General features: G+C 33.4%; 1 long non-coding RNA gene across 1 annotated transcript in view; it reads right to left on the reverse strand.

Moving 5' to 3' along the window:
- Positions 1–7,096: 7,096 nt before the first annotated feature.
- LOC149030854 (uncharacterized) overlaps positions 7,097–12,794 on the reverse strand; it is a 67,326-nt gene continuing 61,628 nt past the window's right edge. The window contains exon 3 of the long non-coding RNA XR_016178258.1: positions 7,097–7,509. This is a non-coding gene — a long non-coding RNA (uncharacterized LOC149030854). The remainder of the gene's footprint in view (positions 7,510–12,794) is intronic.

A 12,794-nucleotide genomic window follows, 5' to 3' on the forward strand; every position in this document is an offset into this window, starting at 1 on the left:
TGAGAGATAGCATAAGCATCGCCATTCGTTTACCAGATTTGTACGTCGATGTACTTCTATTTATGAAAAGGGTTTCTTGTTAATCTATCTAAAGAAAAGAGCAAAAGGCTCGAATGTCGTTGGCAGGTACCCCGAAAAATGAAACCGAACACTAAAGAAATATGTAGCTAGTGGCACATGTATCAAGACATATTCATTTTAATGACAAAGTATTTTGGAAATCAAACAAAATAAATAGAAAACGTATCGATGACCTTAGGAAAAGTATTTTTTAAACTAAGAATAAAATCAACAATGAAAAAATTTAAATCTTAGCTGATAAAACCACATAAAAATCGAATAAATTCGCTTTAATTGAATTTGCTATTAGTCAGTGAATCACAAACGTAATTAGGGAAATTTCATCCTCTAATTATTGTTTACTTTTCTAACCTTTTACAAATTCAATGCTCTTTCCTGGGATCTAAGCACTTACAAATTTTCCTTTTGATTTACGTTTTCATAGACAAATTTCCTACGTATCTTTATTATCATAAATGTTTACTTCTTTTTCGAAAACAGAACAAATATTACATTTCTAAGAGTTAGTAATAACGAGAAATATCTATAAGGAGTTCCATACCGTTTCAAGGGTTTCAAGAAAATGATAAGAAGAAGATAATTGGACCGAGAGTTTCCCGGTGGAAGTGGCATTGACGTAAAGAAAGGGCAGAATCCCTTTCTCTCCCTAGCTTCTTGCTGCTGGCGAAAGAATCCAGACGAAGAACGCAACGATCGAGGAGAAAGTTTTATCCTTATTCCGACGCATTTTTGAAATCGAATTCATGCTCGAATCAACGTCTAGGATGGTCCAATTGGATGCCAATTAAAGTCGAAGGTAAAAGGAGGGTAGATTAAACGGCAAATAGAAGATGGGAAAAAAATAGTGGAAGGAAGAGAGGAAGAAAGAAAAAGAGAGATAGACATGAGACGAGAATAAAGAAGTAAAAAAAAAAGAAGAAGAAAAAAAGGGAAAAAAACGGACTCTCATTGGCATTCGCTGGAGAGCCGTATAAAAAATAGCCTCACCCCCAGCAAAGAACGTAACTTGGATTTCTCACGATCGGGTGAAACGAAAGATGGCGTGAAGGAGAAGGAGAAGATTGTGGAGAAAGAAGGAAGAAAAAAAAGGAAGAAGGAAGTGAAAGCCGCAAAAGAAAGGGGGAAGAAGGAAAGAAGACGGAAAGAAAGTCCAACTCCAGGAGCCCTTGGAAGAAGATAGAGCCCAGGCCGAGCTTTCGGGGCGAGCTCTTGGGCCGCTAGAGGGATGATGAATATAAAGGCAAGGCAAGCAGTTAGGGTGGATTCAACCCTCTCGGTTCGCGAGAGGTTCACGGAGAGCCCAAGGAAGAACTTCAGATCAATACTTTTTATGCGAGAACTACGGGGGAAAAAAGGTAGTGCGGGGGTTTGCGCGAGAGACTCGGGAGGGGTGGTTAGTTCAGACGAGTACGGTTCTCGCACGGAAAGGTGGAGACGTAACCAGAAGCCCAGCTCTTCTCTTTCTTTCTCTTTATCTTTCTTTTTCTTTATCTTTCTTTCTCTCTATCTTTCTTTCTCTCTCTTTTTTTCCTTACCCTTGTCCCTTCACCATTCAACCCTCTTTTTCTCTTTCCACGTGCCGCCGTAATCAGGAATATCATTAAACTCTCGCCTTCTTCCTTCGCGAGAGTATCCTACCCTCTCTCCTCACTCCATTCCGGCTTGTACTTTCCTCCTCTCTTACTACTTTTACTCTTCTTGTCTTCCTCCTACTCCTTCTGCTCATGTTTTTTCTTCTTCTTCTTCTCCTTCGAGTTCCTCTCCCTTAGTACCCTCTCCTCTCAGGGCAACACCGACACTCTGACAAGCCCCTCGTTACTCTCCCGCTAGCACAAAAATAAAAGGATGAGAGAAGAAGCTGAGAACACAATCTTAACGATTCGTCGAAGGCCGCTTTTGCTTCTACTTCTTCTTCTACTTCTACTTTTACTTATTTTTCTTATTTTTTTTTATTGTCGCATGTAAAAGTATGCCTGATACGAAAGAGTCCTACTTAAACGAAGAGAACACGCATTATATATGTTTTAATATTTACATGAGCACTTGATATTTATTTTGTTCGATGTACTAAGTAAACGAAAAGTCGAAGAATGTATTCTAGAACTTGACTCTTGACGGAATGACATTCGATTTTATCCGTTTTACAATACGACCTATTTCGTTTTTACAATTCTTAAATAATGAACATATGAATTGTTGCCCATTTTTTAGTCCGAAAAATATTAGCAATGGGTGGTAAAAAATGTTTAACAAAAATTTTTGTGTGGATATCCTTGTTTAAAAACGAAACTAAAACAATATTATGATTTTTAAGTTTTTTAAGTGTATAAAAAAGTAACTTTTGTTATTTTCTGTGAGATATTCACAATACAATTCTATTCGGAAATTTATCCAGATAAAAATAATCTTAAGGATTTTTATGATATCAGCTTTGTCGTAAATATTAAAAATTAGATAAAAATGCAACAATTATTTCAATAATTTTATGGAATACAGATGTCGAAAAGAATCACAGTCTATTCACGAATGATCAAAGGGGATAATTGACTTTATGTAATAATATTTAATAATTTAACAGCTCTGAAATATCTCTTTTTTTCTTTGAGTTAAATATTTGCCCTTGACTTTTTATTTCTATTTTAATTTTAAATTATATTATAAATAATTAATAATAATAATTAAAAATAAGACAGAATTATTATTAGAAAATTCTTAATTATTATTTTAAGATACCGTGCAAGTACGAAACTTGCACACAAACAATAAATATGAACAGTTTCCACTTAATTATATTTATCATTTTTAAATATATTTTTATTTTTTAATAAAAATTTTATATAAAATGTTTCACTTTAAGACATAAATTGTAATATTTACGACTAACAATAAACGTGAAATCTAACGTAATGCTGCACTCCCATTCCTTCCTCATCGGCAACGATTTATTCCGGTGAAAACAGGTAGATATGTGGAAACCCACATGGAAGATCGAAAACGAGCTCGCCACCCCCGAGCAACATTAGTGTTCAGTGTGATACCCACACGTATACCCGAAGTAGACCATAGAAATTCTGCAATATGTTATTGTTCAGCTTGAACGAGTATCTTAGAGAGCTACCCTACCCCTCAGCTATTGTCGTGGCTCTTACATATATTGACAACCCACAGTAGAAATTGGCGGGATATCTGAAATCTCGGATCTTTCCGGGACATGCATCTGCTCACGAGAGTCGTTTTTCCCTCCTTGAGCAAAAGCTGGAGTGGCTGAGCGTAAGGGATTAAATTCGTTTCCCGTTTCGATCATCAAGATGGACAATCGATATAATAACTATGCTCTATCGATTACGTTAATTAATCGTCTAACAATAAAAAAACCACTATTATACAATTTTCCTGTCTAATTAATTCTAATTGGTACGTTGAATGTGAACTTACAAATTTTATGAAACTTCATTTCTTGAATAATCGATTTTTGTGCTCGCGCCCATTCGAAGGTTCTATTAAAATTTCACGGACGTTAACGAGAAACGAACTCAGCACAATAGCATTTACGATAGACGGCAATCGTGGTCAGTCTCTTTGTTCTTTTATTTCTCTTTGGTGTACCAAGGAGCAAGTTAGCGTTTTAAAAATATGCTTTATTCGACTTCTTTGACTCCTTCCATGCACGTTGAATCTGAGACGAAGAAAGACAATGGTCGTTGAGTCGAAAGGAAAGAAATGGAAAGAGAAGAAAACTACTTCCTCCTGAATAAAGAAGAGGAATTCATACAAGCTTAAAATCGAAGTAAAAGAGAAGAGAAATATGATGAAGGTGGAATGAGAAGAGATTAAAAAGAAAAAAAGAAATTTTTCCAAGTATAATCTAACCGATAATACATAGATTGGCTTCCAAACTATTGGCTACCTGCCATCGAATATAACTGACTGTTTGACTGACTGGTTGATCAACAAGTCTCTTCTAGTCATTTGACAAGAAGAAGAATCAGTCATTATCCTTTGCTTCGAGTACAAATTTGCCGCAAGGGTTTCAGACTTTCAAGCTACGGAAGGATAATATGATTATCGTGTTAAAAACCATCTCAACTGTTTAACCTTCACTACTCCTTCTTTTCTCTTTGACCTTTTATTTTTGTCTCTATTACTATTGTCAGTTTCTGACATATCTCTTATTAGTATATTTTCTGCTACTTCGTATCTTTATTTTCTTTGAATAGGTACTACTGAGAACCTGTTATGAATACGATTTCTTTCTTCAAACTTTACCAAAAACTATTTCTATTTACTCTTATGACCAGGAAGTAACAAAAAAGTTAGCGCTTATAGGAGAAAAGATGAAGATACTTTGAATCTTGCAAAATTGTTCCGCACACTTTCGTGTGTCTATTTTATCTAGAAATATTCGAATACTAACGATAATACTTTTGAAATTAAATAGAAAATTAAATAAGATTAAAAAAGTCTCGGTGTTTTTTATACCTATTATTTAAGTTTTTTAATGAAAAATTGTTTGTATTGAAAATATTATTTGTAACTCTTCACGAGAAATGAAATTTATCGAGAGTCATAAAATATGTCCTAACACGTGGATAAAAGATCCTACGACACACGCTCTTATTTATTTCATCTTGTCACGCACGTCATTCCGATCTGCATTCACCCGCACGAACTTTAATCGCAGCTGCATCCACGAGCTTTGTTCGAATTTTTGAAAAAAGGCTCGCGCGTCACGATTTCTTCTTGTCTTGATAGTGAGATCCTTAGAAAAGAGATACGCATGCGAAGTACGTACGTCTTTTTATTCCGATGACGAATCGAGGTTCAAATCTATAGATCCATAGTCGACTTACTTTTCGTTTTAAACCGAATTGACAAGTCATTAATCGCTTTTTAATTTCGAGTACCTTACGAAATTTTATTGAAAAAAATCGACATCGTATAAATACAACAGCATATTAAATTAATAACAGCTGAACTTCAAATTTTAAATAATATAGCCCAACAGAATTTCTACTTTTCAATACAAGATGACTCAAAGAAAATAGAATTTCATCGATCTTCTATTCATTGTTTGATGCGAAACGCATTGGAATATGATGACTTTTTGGTAAATCACTTATCTTTTGACCATTGGAACCAATTATTCTATGCATTTAATCTCGTGGACTAGCACGCGCCATATGCCATAGGAAAAGTTGGAATAGTCAGTCAGTCAGTTAGTCGGCTTCCGTTTGGACTTGCCGCAAATGACTTAACATTTCATCGACCAGAAAAAATCGCGAAACCACCTTATAATAACGCCTTAGTTATGGTATATAGTATAGAAACAACATTCATCATTTATGGAATAATATTGAACTACTACCAATGACCAGGATTCGTGGATGGAAGGTATACTGCAAAAGGATCGTAATAGAAAGAAAGGGAGAGTATATAAGGGTGGTAGTTCCTTTTTTCTTTCTGCCTAATACACTCATACATACACACAAATACACATATCTTTTTTCGTCCCTTTTTCTATCTCGCTTAACGATGCGTTTTATGCCGGCGTTAAAACGCTTTCCGCAAAAACTACCTCTGTTTCATCTAAAGCCAAACGTCGGAAGAAATAGAAAGAGGTGGAGGAAGAGGAGGAGGAGGAGATCAAGGGGAAGGAGAACGAGAATGAGAAATAAAAAAAAGAAACAAAATATAGAAAGAGAGAAAGAGAAAGAAAAGAGGCGTAATGATGTTAGGCGAAATGATTTACAATCTTGCTCTGGTCGGTCTCCTTTCTTATTCTTTTTTCCAAGAGGTGAGAACCTTTGGCTAGTCACGTGGCAATATTTCCGCCTATTGTCTCTATCATTTTACCGCAGTCCCTCCGACGTGGTACGTTTGAGATAGAGACTGTTTCACCGAAATCCGGATGACCATGAAAAAAAAGAAATAAAGAAAAAAATACGAAGTTAGATTGAACGATCTACGATGTAAGAAAAAGAATTTGTAGTTGTTTGAAGGAAAGTTCTTTTTTTCGTTCTTTAAATCATCAATTTTAATCGATTATTTTATTTCAGTATATTAATATTTATAAAAATTGTTTTTCTATCATTGTATAACAGATAAAAGATTAATTACAATATAATTTGATTAAAATTGAAATAGTAATAAAATAGTAATAAAATAGTACAATAGTAATAAAATGCTACAAAATCGTTGTTTAATTGTTCTATATTTTATACAATTATTTTACATTTACCTGTATACATTTCCAGTCGATCTAACAACAAAATCAAAGATCTTCCTTAAGAATCTAAAGAGGCAGGTGAAGATATCCTCCAGCAATCTCGCGACTTCATATCCTTCGGTGCACATATAAAAGGATGTGCCGGCTGTTGCGCAAAGCCGTGTTCCAGGAAGGTACAAAAGTCCCATATATTAAGTGCAGTCCTTTCGTCCTCACGCGTAAAACGAAGAAGGAGTCGACGTATGCTAGAAATCTCGAGGGGGTGGCCGCTTAACAATGAAGACCCCTCTCGATGCGCATCAATATCTTTACGTCGAACGGCACATATTTTTTCACGATACAAATGACACCTTCTCTCTGTAACCGATACCTGTGAATCTTCTTCTCTTCTATCGAAATGATTCTTTTTTCTAAAAACGACTTTTTCACCCACTCGAAATACTGCGATTTACAAGAAGAAAGCAAGATTATTTCTTTTTTCATGACGATAAAAAATGTGACTTAGAGTGATGAATTTGTTATAAAATGTATACGTTAGAATATATTTCAAAGCTCTTCTTTGTGTGAAGGGTTCTAGAATAAACATTGATTTTTTACTTGTTGTATTAAATAAATCTTTTTTTACTTTTATTTTATTTCTTTTTTCCAACAACAAGGATTAAAAGTGTAAGAAAATTTTCTTTATTATATTATAAAAATTAATGATAATAATTCCAAACACGTTTGCAGGTGGTGACAACATTGTATTTTTTAGGTCAACATCTTGGTGCATTTCTTGGGGACCATAAAAGTGTTACGAGTGTGATTGTCAGCGGCGTCATAATCGAAGATTAATCGCTGCTGGAGACGGTAGGTACGGTGGGTGGAGATAGGGTGTTAGAGCTTATCGCTAAAGTAAAAAAATGCAGTGAAAAGAAAGGAAAAAGATGGTATGCCGGGTATGGGCAGCTCATTGGAGTCTTCGTCGCTCCGTTTTCCCTTTTATGCTGGGACAATTACTCAAAGATTAGAGCGAGAATTTGCGAGGTGAAGGCAAAAGACATAGGAGAAGAGAAGGAGGGTAGAGCAAAGAACGGGGACAATCTCACTCACTTGATCTTTACATTTACGATGGGGCCACCTCTCCCCTCCTTCTATTCACCGGTCATGATGAAATATCGTCGTCTTAGCTCGAAAAATCGTAAGGTAAGCCTGCTTCTTCCCTAGAAGAAGAAAGAAAGAGAGAAATACGAGGAAAAAGAAGAAACGTGGATGGTCTTGAGAGAAGACATCGCGCTAGGTCTCTATGAGATTGCAGTGTCTGGAAAAAGAGATTTCAAACCTGCGAGAAAATTAATACCTGCATCTAAAAAAGAAAAACAGCAAATAAGAGAAATAAAACTTTAAATTCATTTATAGTAAGTGTAATTAATTTAAAAAAAAATTAATCTGATAAATCTTATGAGTAATCTTCATCAATGTTTATCTGATCTTTGATCTTACTGCAATCTTAATATGAATGAATATTCTATTCCATATTTTGCTACTAAGTTAATTTTTTTTTAACTAATCAAATTTGAAGAAAAATTATTTCCTGAGACGGTTAGAATGAAAGGAAGTTTTCAATGGAGTGTAACTCTTCATGCCTACCGGATGTTCGCATGCTCGTAAGCTGAGACAGGTCTAATTTCTTTGACGACAGTCTTCGAAGTAAGCTAAAGAAAGAGAAGAAAAAAGCATGAGAAAGGAGAAGAGGAACGAAATAAGAGTGGGAAAGTACAGTGAATGGTCGAAACGCGAGAAAAGAGAGAAAAATGTCAAGGGTGTAAGCTTAAAAACTTGACCAAAAGAAAAATAAGATAGAGACCGATTTGGAAGGAGACAACGAGACAGGAAATGGAAGTCGGAAAGCGAAACCTTTCAGGGATGTTTCGCTATATGGATAAAAACTATACTTTTAATCTCAGCATAACTTTATAATACTTAAGAAGCATAGAAATGCAAACTATTCGCTTAAATATAAAAAGTACAAAATCATTTTATAATAAATAGTAATAGCAAAAGCAAGTCAAAATTTCTCTCTTTTTCGTACAAACACTGCTTCTCTTCCTCACATGTGTTAAGAAATAAATTTTACTTTTTGTTGACTGAAATTTGAAATTTAGAAAGTGTATCTTTGTATGAAGCCGAAATCCTTAAAAACGATGCAACATTATTCAAATAAAAATATATAGTAATGTATTTCTCTTTTTTGCACTTAAATCAAATTATCTATTTTATTATGAATAGTTTTTGTACATACAAAAATAAACACAGATCAGATTAAATAAATTGTGTACACGATTCAACTAATTTATCGGCTATGCTTCTGAATATATCGTAACATACATATGAACTTTTTTAAATCATAAAATCTATATATATGTCAAAATTCAGTGTCACATTGTATGAGCGTCTTTAGGCGCTCAACTATAGACGCTTCCCCTGAGTGAACAGCGCTAAAAGATGCTCTGCCAGAGTCGCTCGCCTTGAACATTTGTTTTGCATTTTGTTATAAACAACTTTACAATAATGGTCATTTAAGATTATTAAAGATCATTAAAAATGACTAAAATTGTTCTTATTAATATTACGGTTTGTGTTTATTATTATTTTGCCGTCCGCACGTACAAACTTCTATTATCGCGCTGGCTGTCGAGAGAGCAATTAACTTTTGAGCGCTGAGTAGAAAAAGGGTTAATGAGATTATTTTTATTTTGTGTGATTTTTATTGCTTATTTTTTATTTTTTATTGCTATTTTAAGGATTTATTGTTCAGAGATTTTCAAGGTCTTTAGGTTTTGTAAGTATTCAATAGATGGCGCTGTATTTCAATTCAATTATTTCAATTTATTTTACGTCACACATTTTTTTCAGATTTAAATATGATATAAATAACCTTGCTTTTTATATTTTTTCGTGTATTATTATTTATGTATTCTATTCTAATTGTGGTATTATTTTGTATGTTGTTATAATTTACTACAAAACTAGGTGCCCCTGGTCACGCGTTGCTGTGGCTTTGTTATAAAACGTTGATTTAATATAATTCTAAACTACTTAATGCAGTCAAATTAACACATTCGCGACCGGCATATTTTTTCTTTTTTTAATACTGTGTACCGGCAAAAATTATGAATTATTTAAATTTATATTTAAATAATAAAATATAATAATATAATAAAATATAATTATTTAAATATTATAAAAATTTATTTATATTAAATTTTTAAAAATTAAAAATGACGTGAATTTCACGTCAGCGATAATTAGGAATGGAACTTGAAAAGACGTGAATGTGTTAATATTCACTATTAATTTCGGAAAGTTAAAATTAGGTACAATATAACATAAAATTTTTAATTTTACATTTTATTCATTTTAGATTTGAGTATATGTAGTTACACAAAATTAAATATTAGAAATATTTAACACGTTAAGCGCCACGCCGAATTTCGATGCCTTTCTGTTCAAGCCACACTCGCCGCTTGCCGTTAGGCGAGCCAGAGTATAGACAGATGTCGGATAATGTAATTCGGGTTGAGGACCTTGGCTTGTTTTCGAATGTTTAAATCTCCACTTGCAGATAATTGCACTTAAAAGAATGACATTTTCTAATCGAAATATAAATATTGTTCATATATTTTATTTATATCCTTATATAGTCCCTTATATAGGAACAAAAGAAAGGTAGAGCGTAAAAAATTAGAAGATACTGCACCGAATGCTATAATTAGAATGTACGAATAATAGGACCAAAGACAGCTAAAACGTAACAACCTTTTGTAACCAATGTACACAAAAACCTCACCTTTGCTTATCTTGTTTTAATAAATAACACATTAATGTTTTTAAGTATTATATTCTTTTCCTTGAAGCATTGACCAGAAAAAACCGATATCGCATAATTTAAATGTTCAGTCTCACAAGTACGCAAGGACCGACACACGCGCCGCGATAGAAGAACGAAAAGTTTGCCGTCGGTCCCTGGGGACCGACGTGGCGCTTAGCGTGTTAATTAAATGGAAATAAAAATTGAACATAAATAATAAAAAATCAGACTAAGCCAAAATATGTATATATACCTGTATGGGATGCAACGTTGTGTCGAAATTTTAAAACAATTGATAAAGTATTTTTGAAGATTAGCTGTTAAATTATAATTTAATTTGAGATGTATAAAATATACAATTAAAAATTTTATGTTGTTTTGTGCCTAATTTAAAATCTCTGAAATTATTAGTAAATATTAATGTGACTGTATTGAACAGTTTAGTATTACATTAAATCAACGATTTATAACAAAGTCACAGCAACGCGTGGCTGAGACACCCTAATATACATATATATATATATATATAAAAGAAGAAAGACTTTTAAAAAAAAAAAAAGAAAAGATTCTATGATTTATAAATGAGAAAATAACAGTTCTTAAAAACCTTGACCTTACATCCATTTACAGGAAGGGAGAAAGTCGTATCTTTTCTCGCAGCGATAGCACTATTATCGCGTTGCCAAGACACGAGACACTGCAAAGGGGGTTCACCTATTCGAAGTCGGTAAAAATAAGCCTTTATTCCTGAGTACCATCCATTATGATCTCAGGTGACACCATTAGATGTTCTCACGTCTTCATACAAGATCTATTCTTTGTTAAGGTGTCTTGCATCAGACTCACATTCATGAGTCACTACCTACAAATTTTCCACAAACCCTCTTTAACCTCTCATCTCAATAAAAGATCTCCGATTGAATGTTGGTATTGAAGTCGAGACTGAATGAAAAGACTAAAATCGACTTGATTATTCTTTCACTTAGCTATTATTTAATGATCGTTTCTATTTCAATTATATCTTTCACGGCTTTCTTATTTTTTTCTTTCCTATTATAGTATTTGAATCATCGAAGCAGTACTTTAAAGGAAAAACTAAAAGTTGTCAGTCTGGGTAAATGGAATATACATACTTGGGAATTAAGCGTCACACAATTTCTCTATATTTAGTTATATTGTATTATATAACACTCTAAGCATATAACTAGGCATATAAATTAGTTATATACTAAGTATATAATATAAGATACACATAACTAGGTATATATAACACTAGATATATTGTATACTTGAGATAAAATAATATATCCAAATCCTAAATTTTCTTTGTCGACAGAAGTTTCCTTAAATAACTCTTCCTAATCAATTATTCATAGAATTAATTATCTTGTTGTGTCTTACACATAGTGTGTTTTTCAAATGAGGATAAGTAATGGAAGGTTGGAAAAGCGGGAAACTAAAAAAAAAAAAAAACAGTTGGTTATCGGGGTAAGCATTTAAAAGTATTTCCTAATCGTCTAATCGATGGTCAGTCTGAACGGTCAGGAGATGGTTGTCGTATCCCGAACATTAACGCGACAGTTGCGTAAGTACGTGGTGGTTCCGTCGGTCTGTCAATGGCTACTGGCAGCAGATGTTGCGATGCTGGGCATTCCTAGTTCAGTATATACACGCCAACGGCATTGACCTATGTTCGACCAAGCTTGTATTTCACGTCCACGCGTACACTATTTCCTCGGAGAACCCTCTTAAAATTCGAAATTTCTAACTCACCGGAAAGAGCGTGCCCACTTTTTCTCTCCTTTCCCTATTTTTTCCCTTTTTCCATCCTTTTTTTCATACTTTCTTTTTTATCTACTTCTACCTTTTTCTTTATATTATTAGCATCAGCGATTATACGAAACTACGAATTAATACTTTCTACATATCATATTTAGTAAAAATATTTTATAATGTAATATAAACAAATTAATCCAATATATAAATTTGTTATTTAAATAAAATCGATTTGTCTCATTTTTATTGTTCATTAAAACTCATTAGTTTGGCCGTCTACGAAAAAAAATTGTAAAGATCCCAATCGATTTACAATTTATTATTCGAATGACAAAGAAAAATAGCAATATTCCTGTAACCTGCCGAGTTAGAAATGATTTTCTTTTTTCAAATTGAATTCATTGGAAATTCGTTACAGAATGTTCAAAACCAATACGATAATGGCTTACACAAATGGAAATAAATATCGCTATAGTGGCATTTTTATACTGTAGGTATAAAATTGAAATGGTCCGTTCTAACCTTACAATGTATATCAAATGACAGATCTAGGAGTAAGGGTTACAAAGCTTCGAAGACTTGGTAAGAAACGATTGCCAATAAATCAAGGTACCATTTTAAATATCGCACGACCAGTGATAAAGTAGCTACCGTTCAGGATTATTTTCTTTTGAGTTTCTACAATGCCTAAACTTCTTCTTGGCTTCTACAAAGCCAAAGCCAAAGCCAAAGCCAAAGCCGTTCATCATTCGTCATTTATTGTAACCTACGTAGTTAACCCTTTTAATATGAGTGTCAAAAAATATTTGTATTCCGCTTATGATCAACTATAAACGTTCCGAAGCATGACGAGGACAAGAG

This window comes from Polistes dominula, unplaced genomic scaffold, assembly GCF_049000335.1.
Source record: "Polistes dominula isolate Pdom_NZ unplaced genomic scaffold, Pdom_raw_medaka contig_24, whole genome shotgun sequence".
Classification (NCBI taxonomy): domain Eukaryota; kingdom Metazoa; phylum Arthropoda; class Insecta; order Hymenoptera; family Vespidae; genus Polistes; species Polistes dominula.